This window comes from Oreochromis aureus, linkage group 7, assembly GCF_013358895.1.
Source record: "Oreochromis aureus strain Israel breed Guangdong linkage group 7, ZZ_aureus, whole genome shotgun sequence".
NCBI classification, from domain to species: Eukaryota; Metazoa; Chordata; class Actinopteri; order Cichliformes; family Cichlidae; genus Oreochromis; species Oreochromis aureus.
In genome coordinates, this window is record NC_052948.1 from 5,826,373 (window position 1) to 5,839,976 (window position 13,604).

Consider the following 13,604-nt stretch of genomic DNA (forward strand, 5'->3'; position numbering starts at 1 on the left):
GACAGGTCAAGTGCTATTCATGCCCTGGCTCATACATTTCTGCATGCAACTTTCCATTTAACACTCTCTGGCTTTTTTTTCTGTGGCTATCTTTGTTATGTATGAGTTCATTTGCATTTCTGCAAGATGGTTTCTGTGTCACCACAGTGTAAAACCAAAATTAAGGAAACACTCCTCCTCGTCTTCTACCTTCCAAACCCTTTTCCTCCCTGTTTTGCCTTCTTTTTCTTTCTTTTGGCTGTCTCAGCAGTCATCTCTAGTTCTGTTTTGCCAAGTACCCCTGGCCAAAGGTCAGCCAGAGACTTCCCACGCAAATCTGTATCGCACACTCCTGCAGACTCCTACTGCCCAGAGAGGATGACTGGGGAAAGCATAATTATGTTCACATGAAAACGCACCCAAGAGGTCTTATTTTAAATATATTTAGCATTCTCTGGGTATCATATTGTAGAGATCATGACTGCTAGGTTAACCCTGGCTTTCAGCAGTGGACCAGAAAAATCTTTCTTTTTTTATATGCAAATATATATCACTGTCTTTATGTAGAACTGCTTCTGTACACTAGATCTCATCATTATTATCTTACGTTCTATTTTCTTCATGTTTCTTTCAAGTGGTTGAAGTTAAAAATTTTGCTTGTTATCACTCTGCTGTTTCTGAACGCCCTTCTGAGATTGCATGGGGGCTGAAATTGGAGCCTGGGAATTGTTCAAGGGTAAGGAAACGCTGTGTGTGTGTGCGTGTGTGTGTGTGTGTGTTAAACCTATGAGGTTAGGTATTCCAAGACCCAACTCTGAACACTTGGCAAGCAGTTGAATGAAATATCCCATGAACCTTTCCTTCTGTCTGTCTAGCCATATGTGGTTATGGGGTTTCCCGTGTGGGCAAAGCAAGCATTATTGTTTGTCTTGGAATGGGACAGGAAGTGCAAGAACTAAAAGTTAGAGAGAGTTTTAAAAACTGTTGAATTATGGGGCAGAAAATAGAGATTTTGCCCAGTGAAAGCCTGTCAGACCAGAAAGAATTGCAGGGGATGGTGAATAAAGATGGCAAGGCCCGTGCATATGCTCAGCTGTCATCATCACACACAGTCAGACTATAGCAGCATATAGAACAGGAGAATGAAAACAGGTTGTTCATTTGTATTGGATCTGTGTATGTGTGCACGCGATAATAGTCCTCTCCCCAAATTTGTTACACATAAACATTCCTCTACAAGACTCACACACCCACGCACACCACCCCGTTTAGAGCGTCTCTGGCTGTTGGGCAGTCATTTCTCTCTGGGAAGGGTAGAGGGGTGTGTGTGTGTTTTATTGTGTGTGGTCAGGATGTGGCTAGCACCTCTCAATAGTCATGATTTACTAACAATACCCATGGTGGTTTGAGCCCAACACTCAGCACATATTACAGGTCTGAGTGGGTTTACTGTACAGCAATTTGGAAACTTTTCTCCACTCGCTATACCCTCTTATTTTGTTAAGATTGCGAATATGTTTCAAGCAGTGTCAGTCACAATGATTTATCATTTGTTTCCTGCCAGGTTATATTAATTTCTGCAAAGGATACAGTTGGTAATATAAAATTCACATGTGTGCCAGGGTGTGAGTTTCTGCGTGTTTGTGTTAGGAAGGGCTAACAGACTGTCAGTTATTATTTAGCCATTGTGGCTTTGGGTAGCAGTGTGGGAAAGTCAGCTGAAGTAAAGTGACCGAGTCTTCTGCTATGCTCAGGAAGAAATGTGTACACACACACACACACACACACACACACACACACACACACACACACACACACACACACACACACACACACACACACACACACTAGTTGCCGAGGCTATTAATCTCTTTAAAGGCAAATTGGCTTCAGCCATTGCATGGTTTGTACTTCTTACAATCCTCTATTTGTTAAAGTATTCTGGTTTTACAGTTATAAGAAGCAGAGATTGAGAAAGGCAACAGTCCCTTGTGATATCTTGTCTGGGATGCTTGCCTTTTTCCCCCATCTGCTGCTTAGAGCATGGGGCTTCAGTGGGTGGTCCACTGAGACCCATGGAAGAGACTCATCTTGACCTACGTCTTGACTGCACACAGTCACACACACATTCATACTCACAGAGCTACAATAGCGGAAAGACCCAATAAAACATACCTCAGGGGTAAAACTCACGTTAAGTTGCTATAATGAACTTTTAGCAACATTTGAAGGAGACACAATGAGTGAAGCCTGTCTATAGCACCTGCAGAAGCAACAGCTGGGAACGCAGACACTAACAAACATAACCCCTGTATACACACATGCTCACCTCCCACAACTTTATTTGTCTAGCTCCCATGATTGCTGCTGTGGAATGTGTGAGCAGGTGCCCCCTATAGAGAAGAAGCAACACAAACCCATCATAGACTTCTGAAATATTTGTGTTGGACACACATCACTGTTTGGTTACTCTGTACTACAAAATAATGATGACTTAACATAATTGCTGCAGTATTTGTATTTCTTAGTGGAGTCATTTTCTCATTTAACCAGAAATATTAACACTTTTAATATTTTAACTGCTTTTTGTGATATTTGGCCGGCTTGCAGTTAGTCAAAAGTACACTTTGAAATAAATGGGTACACCAGACAGAGATTTATGCTTTTTCATGTCTTGTTATATCTTGAGGTGGACAAAAATAAACTGAGAGGCCAAGACCAGATTCACTTTCTGGTATATGTCCCACAGCTTGGTACTTTAATTTTCTTTCTTTGGTCGTTATTTCTATTTCTTTCTATTCATTCTTCTTTTTTTCTCACACTCATGACACAAAATGGGAACTCAAGTTCAGAAATGCCATAGAAGCACAGTCATCATTTCTACAGGAAGCGGAGAAACGCTGGAGTGAACACTGTATCTGTATTTTCAGTTTTAGTACAGAAGGGCATTGTGGTTTCACATATATGCAGATTACCACAAAGTTAGTAAGTTCTTTTCTCAGTTTCTCATTTTCAGCATGTTTAAGGAAAACAGAGTAGATAACACAAGAACTCCATGGCCACCACCAATATGCCGTCAGCATGTTTGTAAGTAGAGTAAAGACACAATGACGCTTTGTTTAGCTTTTACGTGTCTCCTGTATTGCTGACCACCACGTGGACACTTGCTACCTCACAAACACAAAAGAGGGTGGATATGTGTCTTTGTGTGTCCAAGTGTGGTTTTATGTATGTGAAGAGTTGGGGGTCAAGAGATTACATAACTGAATACAGGAATGGTCTTTTAGTCGGCTTTGTTTGGAGGTGCGGACACTCTCTCTATGTTCCGTGTGTGTGTGTGAAGGGGTGTATAAGGGGTGTGCTGGGGTCATAGGTGAGCTGTAAACCTCAGTGGGTGTCAGATGGGTCATAGAGCATATTGAATAAAGTGACTGGTCCGGTTAAAGGTTTTTTACTGCCTCTTGCTAAAGAGGTCGACATCTTGACACACCCTGCCGGTCCCTAACGCACCCAGGTCGCACAGACGGAGGATATTTAGTGCTCCGATCCGCTTATTGCTGTCATCTGAGAGACTGACACATGACCCCATCATTTGTGCTCTTTATGACATGTCAGTGATTGGTGCATACCATTAGTTTGTTCTGTGTTTATATGTGTGTGGCCAGACTGGAGCAAGCACATTTATCACAATGTCATCATTTGTGCCTGAGGTTAGGGTGGTCCATTGATTTATTTGCAATATTACAGATGTTCCATCACTGACATTGATTTCCTGACTAATTGCATGAGGTGCTCTGTCCGCTTTCACAGTACAACGTTACAATTGTGCATCCCCTCCCAGTATCGAACTATCTTCTGTCTTTTGTACTGAGGACAGTTGTTGTCATCAGTGGCCTGTAAAGGCAGACAGATGTAAATGGACCATCCCTGCTAATTACACCACACAAAGAATCCGCTGGCCTTTTGAGCAAAGCTCAGCTTTGTTCACTCACTGCTGCTGAGAAATGCTGATGAGTTGTAATGTCCATGAAATGATGTACATTCATCCTCTTTATTTATCTCACCCATGGCAGGCTATAATGGGATGTGTGTGGGTTGTCCTTTCTTAATGCAGGTTTAATTGGAATGTGTAGTAGTAAGAGGGTTAATGCAGCACTGCTCTACAAATCCTTTGTCTTTAAGAGACATCATAGCCTTCCACATTCATTGCGCTTACTCTGCAGTTTTTAATCACTTAAACTGAAAGTGTCTTTGCTCGAGTTACTTTGTTTGGGTGCTAGACATTACATATACATTACATGTTATTGTAATCACAGAATATGTTATGATGCAGTTGTATACAACTAGAATATACGAGCAGTATGAAAACGTGGAGCTCTTCTTGATCATGCTGAATGACAAAAGGCTACTTCTACAACTTCAGACTGTTTCACTTATTTAGCATCTTGAATTTTTGTTCACTGTTCAGTATTTTTGGAAGTTGTATTGCTTGGCAGCTTAAAACAGGATCTGAATGATTGCTGCCCTCTGTATCAGTTTGTTTCAGTGAGGGGGAAACAGATTTAGCTTAGAAGTGACAAAGATAAGGAAGCAAAGCAGTGATTGAAAGAGTGAGAGGACCTACAGTACTTATCGTAATCTACCCACCACCCCACCAGCCTTGTTTCCAGCCCCCAGTTTGACTCACTGCATCATGATTTTGCTCTCTGCCTAGGCAAACCCGGAATGTTAATCAGCAGAAAGCTGCTTTAGATTTACAAGGGGGAATTTGGATCCAATTCTTTAAAAACATCAGACTCCAAAGCCTAACTATCAAAACCACTACTTGGATTATGAGAACCATGCTGCAGTAGAAAAAAGTTTATATCTGAACACAGACGTTCAGAGGGATATGGTGTTGTGAATTTATCTCCTCAAGCTTTTGAAAGTGTGACTACCTGTGACTGTCTGTGGACGTCACTCTTAAAATTGTGTTAATTATTGCCCAGACTAATTTGTGAATGCTAAATTTAGTGTGTTTAAAGAAAAAATAAATTAGGGAGCAGAGAAAAATTAGAAGCTCAGTCTAATGAATGGTGAGTCACAAAATGTTTTTTAAAGGCGTTAGACAGAGAGGGATTGAAGTGATAATTAAACAGTTCCATGTGCATCGAACCGCCTCATGCTGCTGAGGGTTATTTCTGTCATCATCTTCATGTTTATTTTGGGGGGTAGTGTGATAATTTAATGGTGGCAGAAGTACTGAGTTTATGTGACTCAAATTCAAACTAAGGTAGTGGATTCATGCACGTTACCATGAATCATTGAAGCTGTGAATTGGTCCTGCCAGCTAAAAATCACGTTTAACCTTCAAAGTTCTGGCTTTAAGCATCCATCACTGTACACACACACACACACACACACACACACACACACACACACACACACACACACACACACACACACACACACACACACACACACACACACACACACACACACACACGAAGGTTTTTAGGCATCTGGCTCACTTGTCCACACAGCCAGCTGGACAGTATTTCTCCTTTTCTCCTATAAACCGGACTCTTGAGGATTGTGATTTTGGTTGTAATATTGTTTCTTTGTTGTTAGCATGTGCTACTGAGAGTTGAGTCAGTGTCGAGTTCAGGTTCAGACCGTTGCTCAATGAACATGTTGTCTGCCATCCAACCTGACTGGCTCTTTGTTCCTACTCTCAAGTTCCAGCTGAGAGAAAATGAGCTGATCACAGAGACAGAAAGGGAGCAATTAGTGCAAATACACACTCACATGCATACACATACACAATTTGTACGTGTTTGCCCAGCCTACAGCCCATAAGGAGGTTAACTGTTTCTCTTTTTAAAAGGCCAGCCCTTGATCTGTTCCAGGCAATAATGTCCACTCTTATTAAGACCATAAGATAACACTCAGCGGATGGATCTGTTGATCTTTAAAAAGGACAATAGTGAGAACATATCTATAAACCTCAGCACAGTTACACTGCTGCTATTATACTTGCACTCTCTTTTTCCTGTGTTTTATTTATTTATTTATTTATTGGTTTAAGGGCTTCACCTCATGGGGACTGATTACAAGAGGGTGGATTTGAGGTTATGTTTACATGTGTGCGTAATGACAATCATACTGTGTCATTAGAGAAACAAGACCAGCTCCCTATGCTGTATAGTTACAGCCTGAATACTGTACAACAAGTCAGCGAACCCTATAAAACAAGTCATCCAATAATAGAACTATAGTGTCCCTTTCCTGCACACTATATGAAGCGGTATCACATATGGAAAAGGGGATTTCTGAATGAAACGAGCTCACCCCAGGCACCACAGTCAGCCTGGAGTGTAAAATATAAAATATGATTAGAGAGGGTAAGAGAGAGAGCAGAGGAAGGCAGAGGATAAGGGGAGAAAGCTGAAGTCATGTTTAGGATTAGGGCTGGTTGTGTGGAGCTTAATGTGATATTTTCAAGTCTGTGGGAAACCGAAGCCAGCCTTCCTGAATCCTACCACTCCTAATATGAGTGAAAGTGTGTTGGGGGTGGTTGTAGGTACGCTACTGCAGAGCATATTTACAGCTCAGTGGTCATATTGTTGCACTGATGGAACCACTTCATTTGGCTTGTCAGCATGGCTTTGAGCATGTCTAGATGTTAGATCTTTTATCCATCTTGTTGGAGTTCACAAATAAGCAGAACAGTTCATGGTTGAAGTAACACTTAAAATAAAATATCTGTTGATGTTCAAATAGTAAGACCTAAAACCTTAAGTTCAGACATTCTGTTCACATTAGTAGTCCCTACATGGAGGTTCAGATCTAATCTTTGTGGCTTTCCATTCTGGGTTTTTGGCTTGACTTCTGACAGTGGAACAATGCAGAAATTAGACTTTCCGCACAGGCATTGCAATTACATGTCACACTTTTAAATTTTTGTTTTAAATATTTCTATCGTAGTTTTACTCACTTACTTTTTAGCCAGTTCTAAGGCAGCAGTTGGAGGACAGGAGTAGCGCATGAAATGTATTTATCACCCTACATATCTTTCTAGTAAAGAAAATAGTTTCTCACGTAACTTAGTATCTTAGTGTGTTCTGTTATTAATCATGTAATTGTTCTCAGTCAGTGACTTCGGGACGCTACATTTACACAGCTGATAAGGTTACTTCCCTTTTTAGCCCCAGCTGAAGACCACCTCTGACCTGTGCCCCCCCTAAAACCAGGGGTTGCCAAAGGTGTCAGAGGGATGTTGGCCAGACCTCACTTCACTTGTCTATCGAGGTCTGTGATTTATCAGGCTTTGAAAGGTGTGTGACTGGGTGTGTACATGACTGTGTATGAAAGAGAGGCTTAGCTTCTGTTGCCTTTTAATTCAGAACCATGATGATTTGAACACAAATACTCCAGTGTACGGTCACTTTAGTCAATACTGAGATTTTAACTGTCAGCAGCTTCGACTTATGAATGCTTCTCTGTCCATGTTCCACATAGGTAGTACGAACTTGTATGCTAACTTGTCAAATGCTAGATTATTTTAAGCCCAAATATTAATACCTACTTCAACTTTCTGAATGGTTCTTTGTCCGACAAACAAAAAATCTGTTTAGATAAGATCATTAGGAGGGTTTGCCAGGGCTAGAAAATCCATGTATATTTTTAACACTGTGTACTGTAGTCAGTGTAGCTGACCACAACTAATCATGGTGATTCAACAGAGATATACACATGTACAGTAATAATATTGTGTCATCAGTTTTACAGTTATTCTCTCTCTCAAATCACGGTCAATGCCGTGTTGAAGACGGAATGCCTAGAAATAAAAGAATGGGGCTGTGCGGGTGACGTTGGATGTGTGAAAAACAGGTGTTTTGGAGGCTTTACATGTGGAAAACAAGAGGTCAGGTCTATGAGTGAAGGATCACATCTGGCATATGGATTCCACTGGAGAGGAATGAAGCACGAGTGTCGTTTGTGGTGTCAATGGCAAGAGACGGTGGGAGTGATATACGCCCAAAGACAGCTCTTTCAAACACTGTACTATTGTGTGACTGTCCACATTCCAGTCTCCACAAAGGGACAAGTCTATAGCCTCCTAAACCAGAGTCAGAGCTCCTTCTTTGCCAGGGGAAGTGTCTTTGAAGCCCCCTTTCCTCGACTCTCTGATCCATCCACTGTAATGAATGAAGAGGCTGTTAAAGGAGGAGAGGCAGGTGTTTACGTGTGTGTGTGTGTGCGCATGCTGTGTGTGAGAAGTCTCAAGTTTTCTATCAGCTCAGTGAGAATATACAACAATGCGTTGTGTCTTTCACACGCTCTCTTTACGGTAGACAAAACAGATTAGCACACACAGACCAGTTATGGTCAAAGAATGTATTTTTTGCCAGTGGGAACAAGAAGTTAAACCAAAAAGTAAAAATCAAAAAATCACACAGATGTTCTTGCCTTGTTATGTATGACAGTTATTTTCTGAGAGTTTAAAATGCAGTCTTGTGAAAGCCTGGCACGCTTAACATTACGCATTATGCCTATGCTCTGAATAGGTAAGTTGCCACAGTCTGAGAACTTGGAGCTGTTGTTTTGTGTCCTTTGTGTTATCAAATGTAAAACCCAAGGACGGTGATATGAGAAGCAGTAATGTCCTCCAGAGTCTAGATATCCAACCTATTAATATTGCTACAAAGCATTTCTGCTGAAAACAAGTTATTCAAGTAGAACAAACTGTTGCAAGATAACACAAGAGTAACAGAGTGAGGGTCAAGGCACAAGGGGGAAGGCAAGGATGCATTAACTTTCATCAGCTCTTCCATCAGAGTTTTTGGCATATTGTCCTTGCAGATTGCAGTTCATACTTTGGATTTTCAATTTTGAAACTGATGGCCTGACTATGTAACACCACTTATAAAGACACATAAGTGAGAGTGACAGGCTCCCTGGACTACATTCAAAAAACTTTCTGCACACCAAAAAATTAGTTGTTGGATTGTTCTGACCTTCTTTCGACAGCATGTCAAACATAGTCGTGAGTGATAGCTTGGCTGAGCTAGGAGCAGCAGTAAGGCTCCTGAGAGATGGTTGAGATGGGCTGGGAACTGCCATAGGCTTTGTGGTAAGTTTCAGCTTTGATTTGTAGCCGAGATTCCCCACATGACATTTGCAAGGTCAGCCTCAGAAATGGAACCATAATGGCCACAAAAGAATGAATCCCTTGTGTCACTTCTCTTCCCGTGCCTCACTCTCTTCATAGTCTCAGATATTCCTGCCTTTCCCCCCAGTCCCTCTTCAGTTATATTCTTCTTTTTTTTTTTCTACATGACTCATTTGTCTTCCTATAAAGCTCTGCAATCTAAGTCCCTCTCCTCCCTGCCCTCATCCTGTCATCTTATCCTCTGCTTCTCCCAGAGAAAAATAATTCACATAGTACTGGAGCTGCTGGTACTCATATTATTTAGTGGTGGTGGAGACAGGCCCTGGTTGGCTTTCAGACCTACATCAGGCCCAAATGACGCAGGCTCGGGTTCAGGGTGAGGCAAGCAACGGGGTGGGACTGTGAGAAACACTAAGTGGTTTTAACCATTTGCCACAGCTTTGAAATATTACAGAATAAATTGAAGCTGTGTTAACATTTTTAAAGATTCTGCTTCAGATCTTCTTGCAACATGCTAATATAGGCTTAATATTCTTGAAAGGTCAACAAGCATCGTGTTTAAAGAGCTTCAGTTTTTCAGTTTGAGGCTGGTACATTTCACAACTGAAACCAGGTCAATGTTAGTAATGGGTTTCTCTTTTAAAGTTAAGATTTTGAGGAAAGAAATAACATCAATTTGACTTTTTTGTCAGTAAATCCAACTACAGGGAGTCAAAATAACTGTTAACTTTTATAGCACTGCTCATTTCTAAAGACAAGTCTTGCACCTTCATATTCATATTTTTACTCACCCACAGTAACAAGACAGATCTTTCAAAATTGCTCTTACAGCTTGAACTAAGCTATATTTGAATGAGTTCTTCTGATTGCACATGACAAACAGCATACTACTCTGACGTTGAGGCCACTGTGGCTATAGTGTCCACAAAGCATGACTGTGTACACACAGTAAAACACCTGAGGTGTATTCCATCTACAGAGGAAGAGAAACTGAAATCATCAGACTCCTGTCTCACATGTATGCAGCATGTGTTTTAACAAACTTCCCTCAACTTTCTGTGGAAAGATTGCCAAAGGCCTTTGTAGAATACTGTAGAAACCCCCCCAAATTCCCATGAGGTCTTTCTGTATAAAATCATAGCTGAAGTTGCACATAATGCACACTTGCACTTCTTTTATCTGGACAGATGACAGTGTATTGGTGTGTTTGTGCTCGTCAGTGATTAGGAATGAGTTGAAGCTTGTGTATAATTTGTTTGTGTGGCATGTAGCAGTAGTAGTCTGCCACAGCCAGCCGTTTCTATTGTGTTGGAATGGGGAGTCAGCACATATAATACAAGTCAGATGGTGCAGAGAAAGTACGAGAAAGAGACTAGATTTCCCCTTTGGCAGAAGTCAGTGTATCATGTACCCTGTGTTGAGTAATCCAATGCTAACACCTTTAGATATTCAAGCTGTCAGGTCCCCCTGATTGCAAATTGCACTGAGATGGCTACTATTGTCTGGGCGGGGGACTCGTCTCAGTCATAAATCATGCAGTATAATAAGAACAAATCCTGCTAACCTGTTTGGGCAGAGACTCACTGCAGCACAGTACTTACTGAAACACACTGTGACTCTGGCACAGATTTCTATCAATGAGCCAGCATATTTAGAATCAGTAATAATCACATGTCAAAGTTATTTAGTCTTTCATGAACTCAACCCATTGGCGCTGACACCTACGTAGTTTTCACACATTCATTGCAGCCCTTCAACTTTTCTAGACATTATTAGATGGAAAAGCAAATGTCAGATGCAGTCAGATCAGACATTGAACACCTTATAACCTTAAGACTCCCTGTAATCTTTAATTGTGTTGATATGTGAGACACAAGTAATTGTCCAGTGAAAACACAGAGAGCAGTGTTTCTTGTTTCTCTTGCACGATCCATCCAGGCAGAACCCTCACTTAAACCAAACAAAGTGTTTCCTGTAGTGGGAAGCCCTTTGAAGTGGATTATCTTCAGCTAGGTGCTATATGAGAGAAAGGACATCTTGAGACAATGCCCCTATCCGATTCTTCCAATAGTTTACCTCCGAAATTGGGTTTGTTTGTTTTTTTTTGGGGGGGGGTCACTTTCAAAGGCCTCTGTTGCCTCTTGTCTGTACTTATATGAAAGACCAGAAACACAAATGTAAGTATGAAGCCTGCCATATTTTTCACATGTGGTTACATCATTTCAAAAATATGAAATGTACTGAAGAACTCCTATCAGTTCATAAATTATACCCATGCATTTTGGTGTATCTGAAGGCTTTAAAACAAAAGTATATATCCAAAAATGTATGTGTGGTTTTCCTTGGTATTCTTTCAACATTCCTCCTTTGCCTTCCTTGATTCTGTCAGCAGTCAAAGTACCGTTGTCTCTTGTTGGCATGTATCACTAAAAGGAAGAGGCTGCAGTGTAAGATGATGGGATTTTTTTTTCAACATGCTTCAGCATTTTGTCCTTTCAACATCCCCCCTCTGATTCCAGTGAGAACACAGCACTTGCCGGAAGCACATGGGAATGTCATTTTAGGGACGGTAGCCCATGTTCCCTTTTGGGAGAGAAGGGAGAGTTTAAGATGATGCAGCTTTTTTCCTCTGGCTTCGTAAATAAATCACAAACCTGCTCTGATCATCTTTCCTCTTTTCCATTTCTCTTTTTCATCCTTGGCCATCCCCCACTTATTTCCTCTGGCTTGGCAGAAAGCTTGCTTCAGATTCAGAAGCCAAAATAAAGGTTAACTTTTGGGCAGCTAACTGTATTCAGATCAATTAGATGCACAGTAGCTACCTCGGCTTTCAACCAAAAAAAACTTCAAACAAACCAGGCAAAACTAATGAAGCTGGGAGCTATACCCAGGAGATCTTTTCTGAAAGACAGAAAAGGCCACTCTGTGTTCTTACTTTGACTGGTCGCTACTGTTATCCATTTTAGTTGGAACACAGCAATTAGAGCAGCGAAAGAACAGGACATTATTTTGTTATGCAAGAAATGATTGTATCTCCTTGCCCGTTCATCTGACAATCAGGCTCTTTTTTCCCCCGTAACATTACATATCCAAACTGTCGGAGATGGTTGGGTTGGACTAACTGGGTCTGCTGAGTGTTTATTCAAAGAGGAAATCCCAAATTTGTCCATGATTGGCCATAGTTTCATCAGTAGCGGTGTCTTATAATTTAGTACAATTAGGAATATTGTCTCACAACTCATGAAATTGTATTATTTTAATGTGCTGGAAACAACCATGTCATGTTTGCTTATGTATTTCAATTAAGATGTTTCCTGATTAGTTGTGTTTTTTTCACTTCCTCTTTTTGTATGATAAAATCTACAAGTATAAAGGATGTATTTAACAACTGCTGCTAAGCACGTCCGCTGTATGGGTTATAATGAAGGTTGCTGTCCATGCTACCATAATTTTTTATCCTTATCTACCAGTATACCTCTGTCTCACTTACTGTTCCTTCATACACCAGTCAAACCAGCCTCAACATCATGCATCTACAAACTTTGCAACCCTTATTCTTACTTCAAGCTTTTATTTTTTTAAGCCTCAGATGATGATCAAGTATATATGTCTGTTCTATGTTGTAAAATAGTCACATATTAGTAATGCAAAATGTAAGTAATTGGAATAACACAAAATTCATAACTTTGTTTTGGTTTTACTCAACTTGTGTCTAATACAGTGTGGATTGGTTTTGTTTGTATTAGCCTCATGTCACTATGTGCTCTGTTTACTTTACTTTCCTGAATGTGCTGAGAGCAAGGCTCAGATTCCCTTGTGTGTATGGTGGCCCTCGGTCGTGTGGATTACATGTTACAAGGATTACGACAAATGCAGTGAGCAAATACCAATCGTGTAGGGATTTCTACATTTCTACACTCAAAAAAATGAAATTGGGTGGTTGTTACATGCACAAGATCCAAACTTGTAATATGAACTAAATAATTCCATGTTTCTATGGTGAATGTAATTGAATCATGTAGCATCTACATGAAATTCAACAACGTAATTTGTTCTTGTTGAGATGACATCATACAATCTAGTAAGAGTGGTTGGTTGCCTGGATCCAGCCACTCTTACTAGATTGTATGATGTCATCTCAACAAGAACAAATTAAATTTCATGCAGATGCTACATGATTTTACGTTCACCATAGAAACATGGAATTATTTAGTTCAAATTACAAGTTTGGATCTTGTGCATGTCCCAATTTCACTCTTTTTGAGTCAGCTCACAAAATCCACAAGATCACAATAGATGTCAAACCACAGGAAAATCAGTGGGGTTACAAGAGGCAGACAACCACACCACGTGTATGCTGTTACTATTTCGTATGGTTTAACTTGTCAAGGACAACAACATAAAGCATCATCAAGCATAGCTTTCCTACTTTTGTTAAGTCTGTATTGACAGATTAATGCCATGGTGGTTC

At 40.5% G+C, this 13,604-nt stretch overlaps 1 protein-coding gene across 1 annotated transcript in view; it reads left to right on the top strand.

Annotated features, from left to right (window-relative positions):
* abtb2b (ankyrin repeat and BTB (POZ) domain containing 2b) overlaps positions 1-13,604 on the top strand; it is a 39,516-nt gene that overhangs the window by 10,733 nt on the left and 15,179 nt on the right. The gene's annotated exons all lie outside the window — the stretch shown is intronic.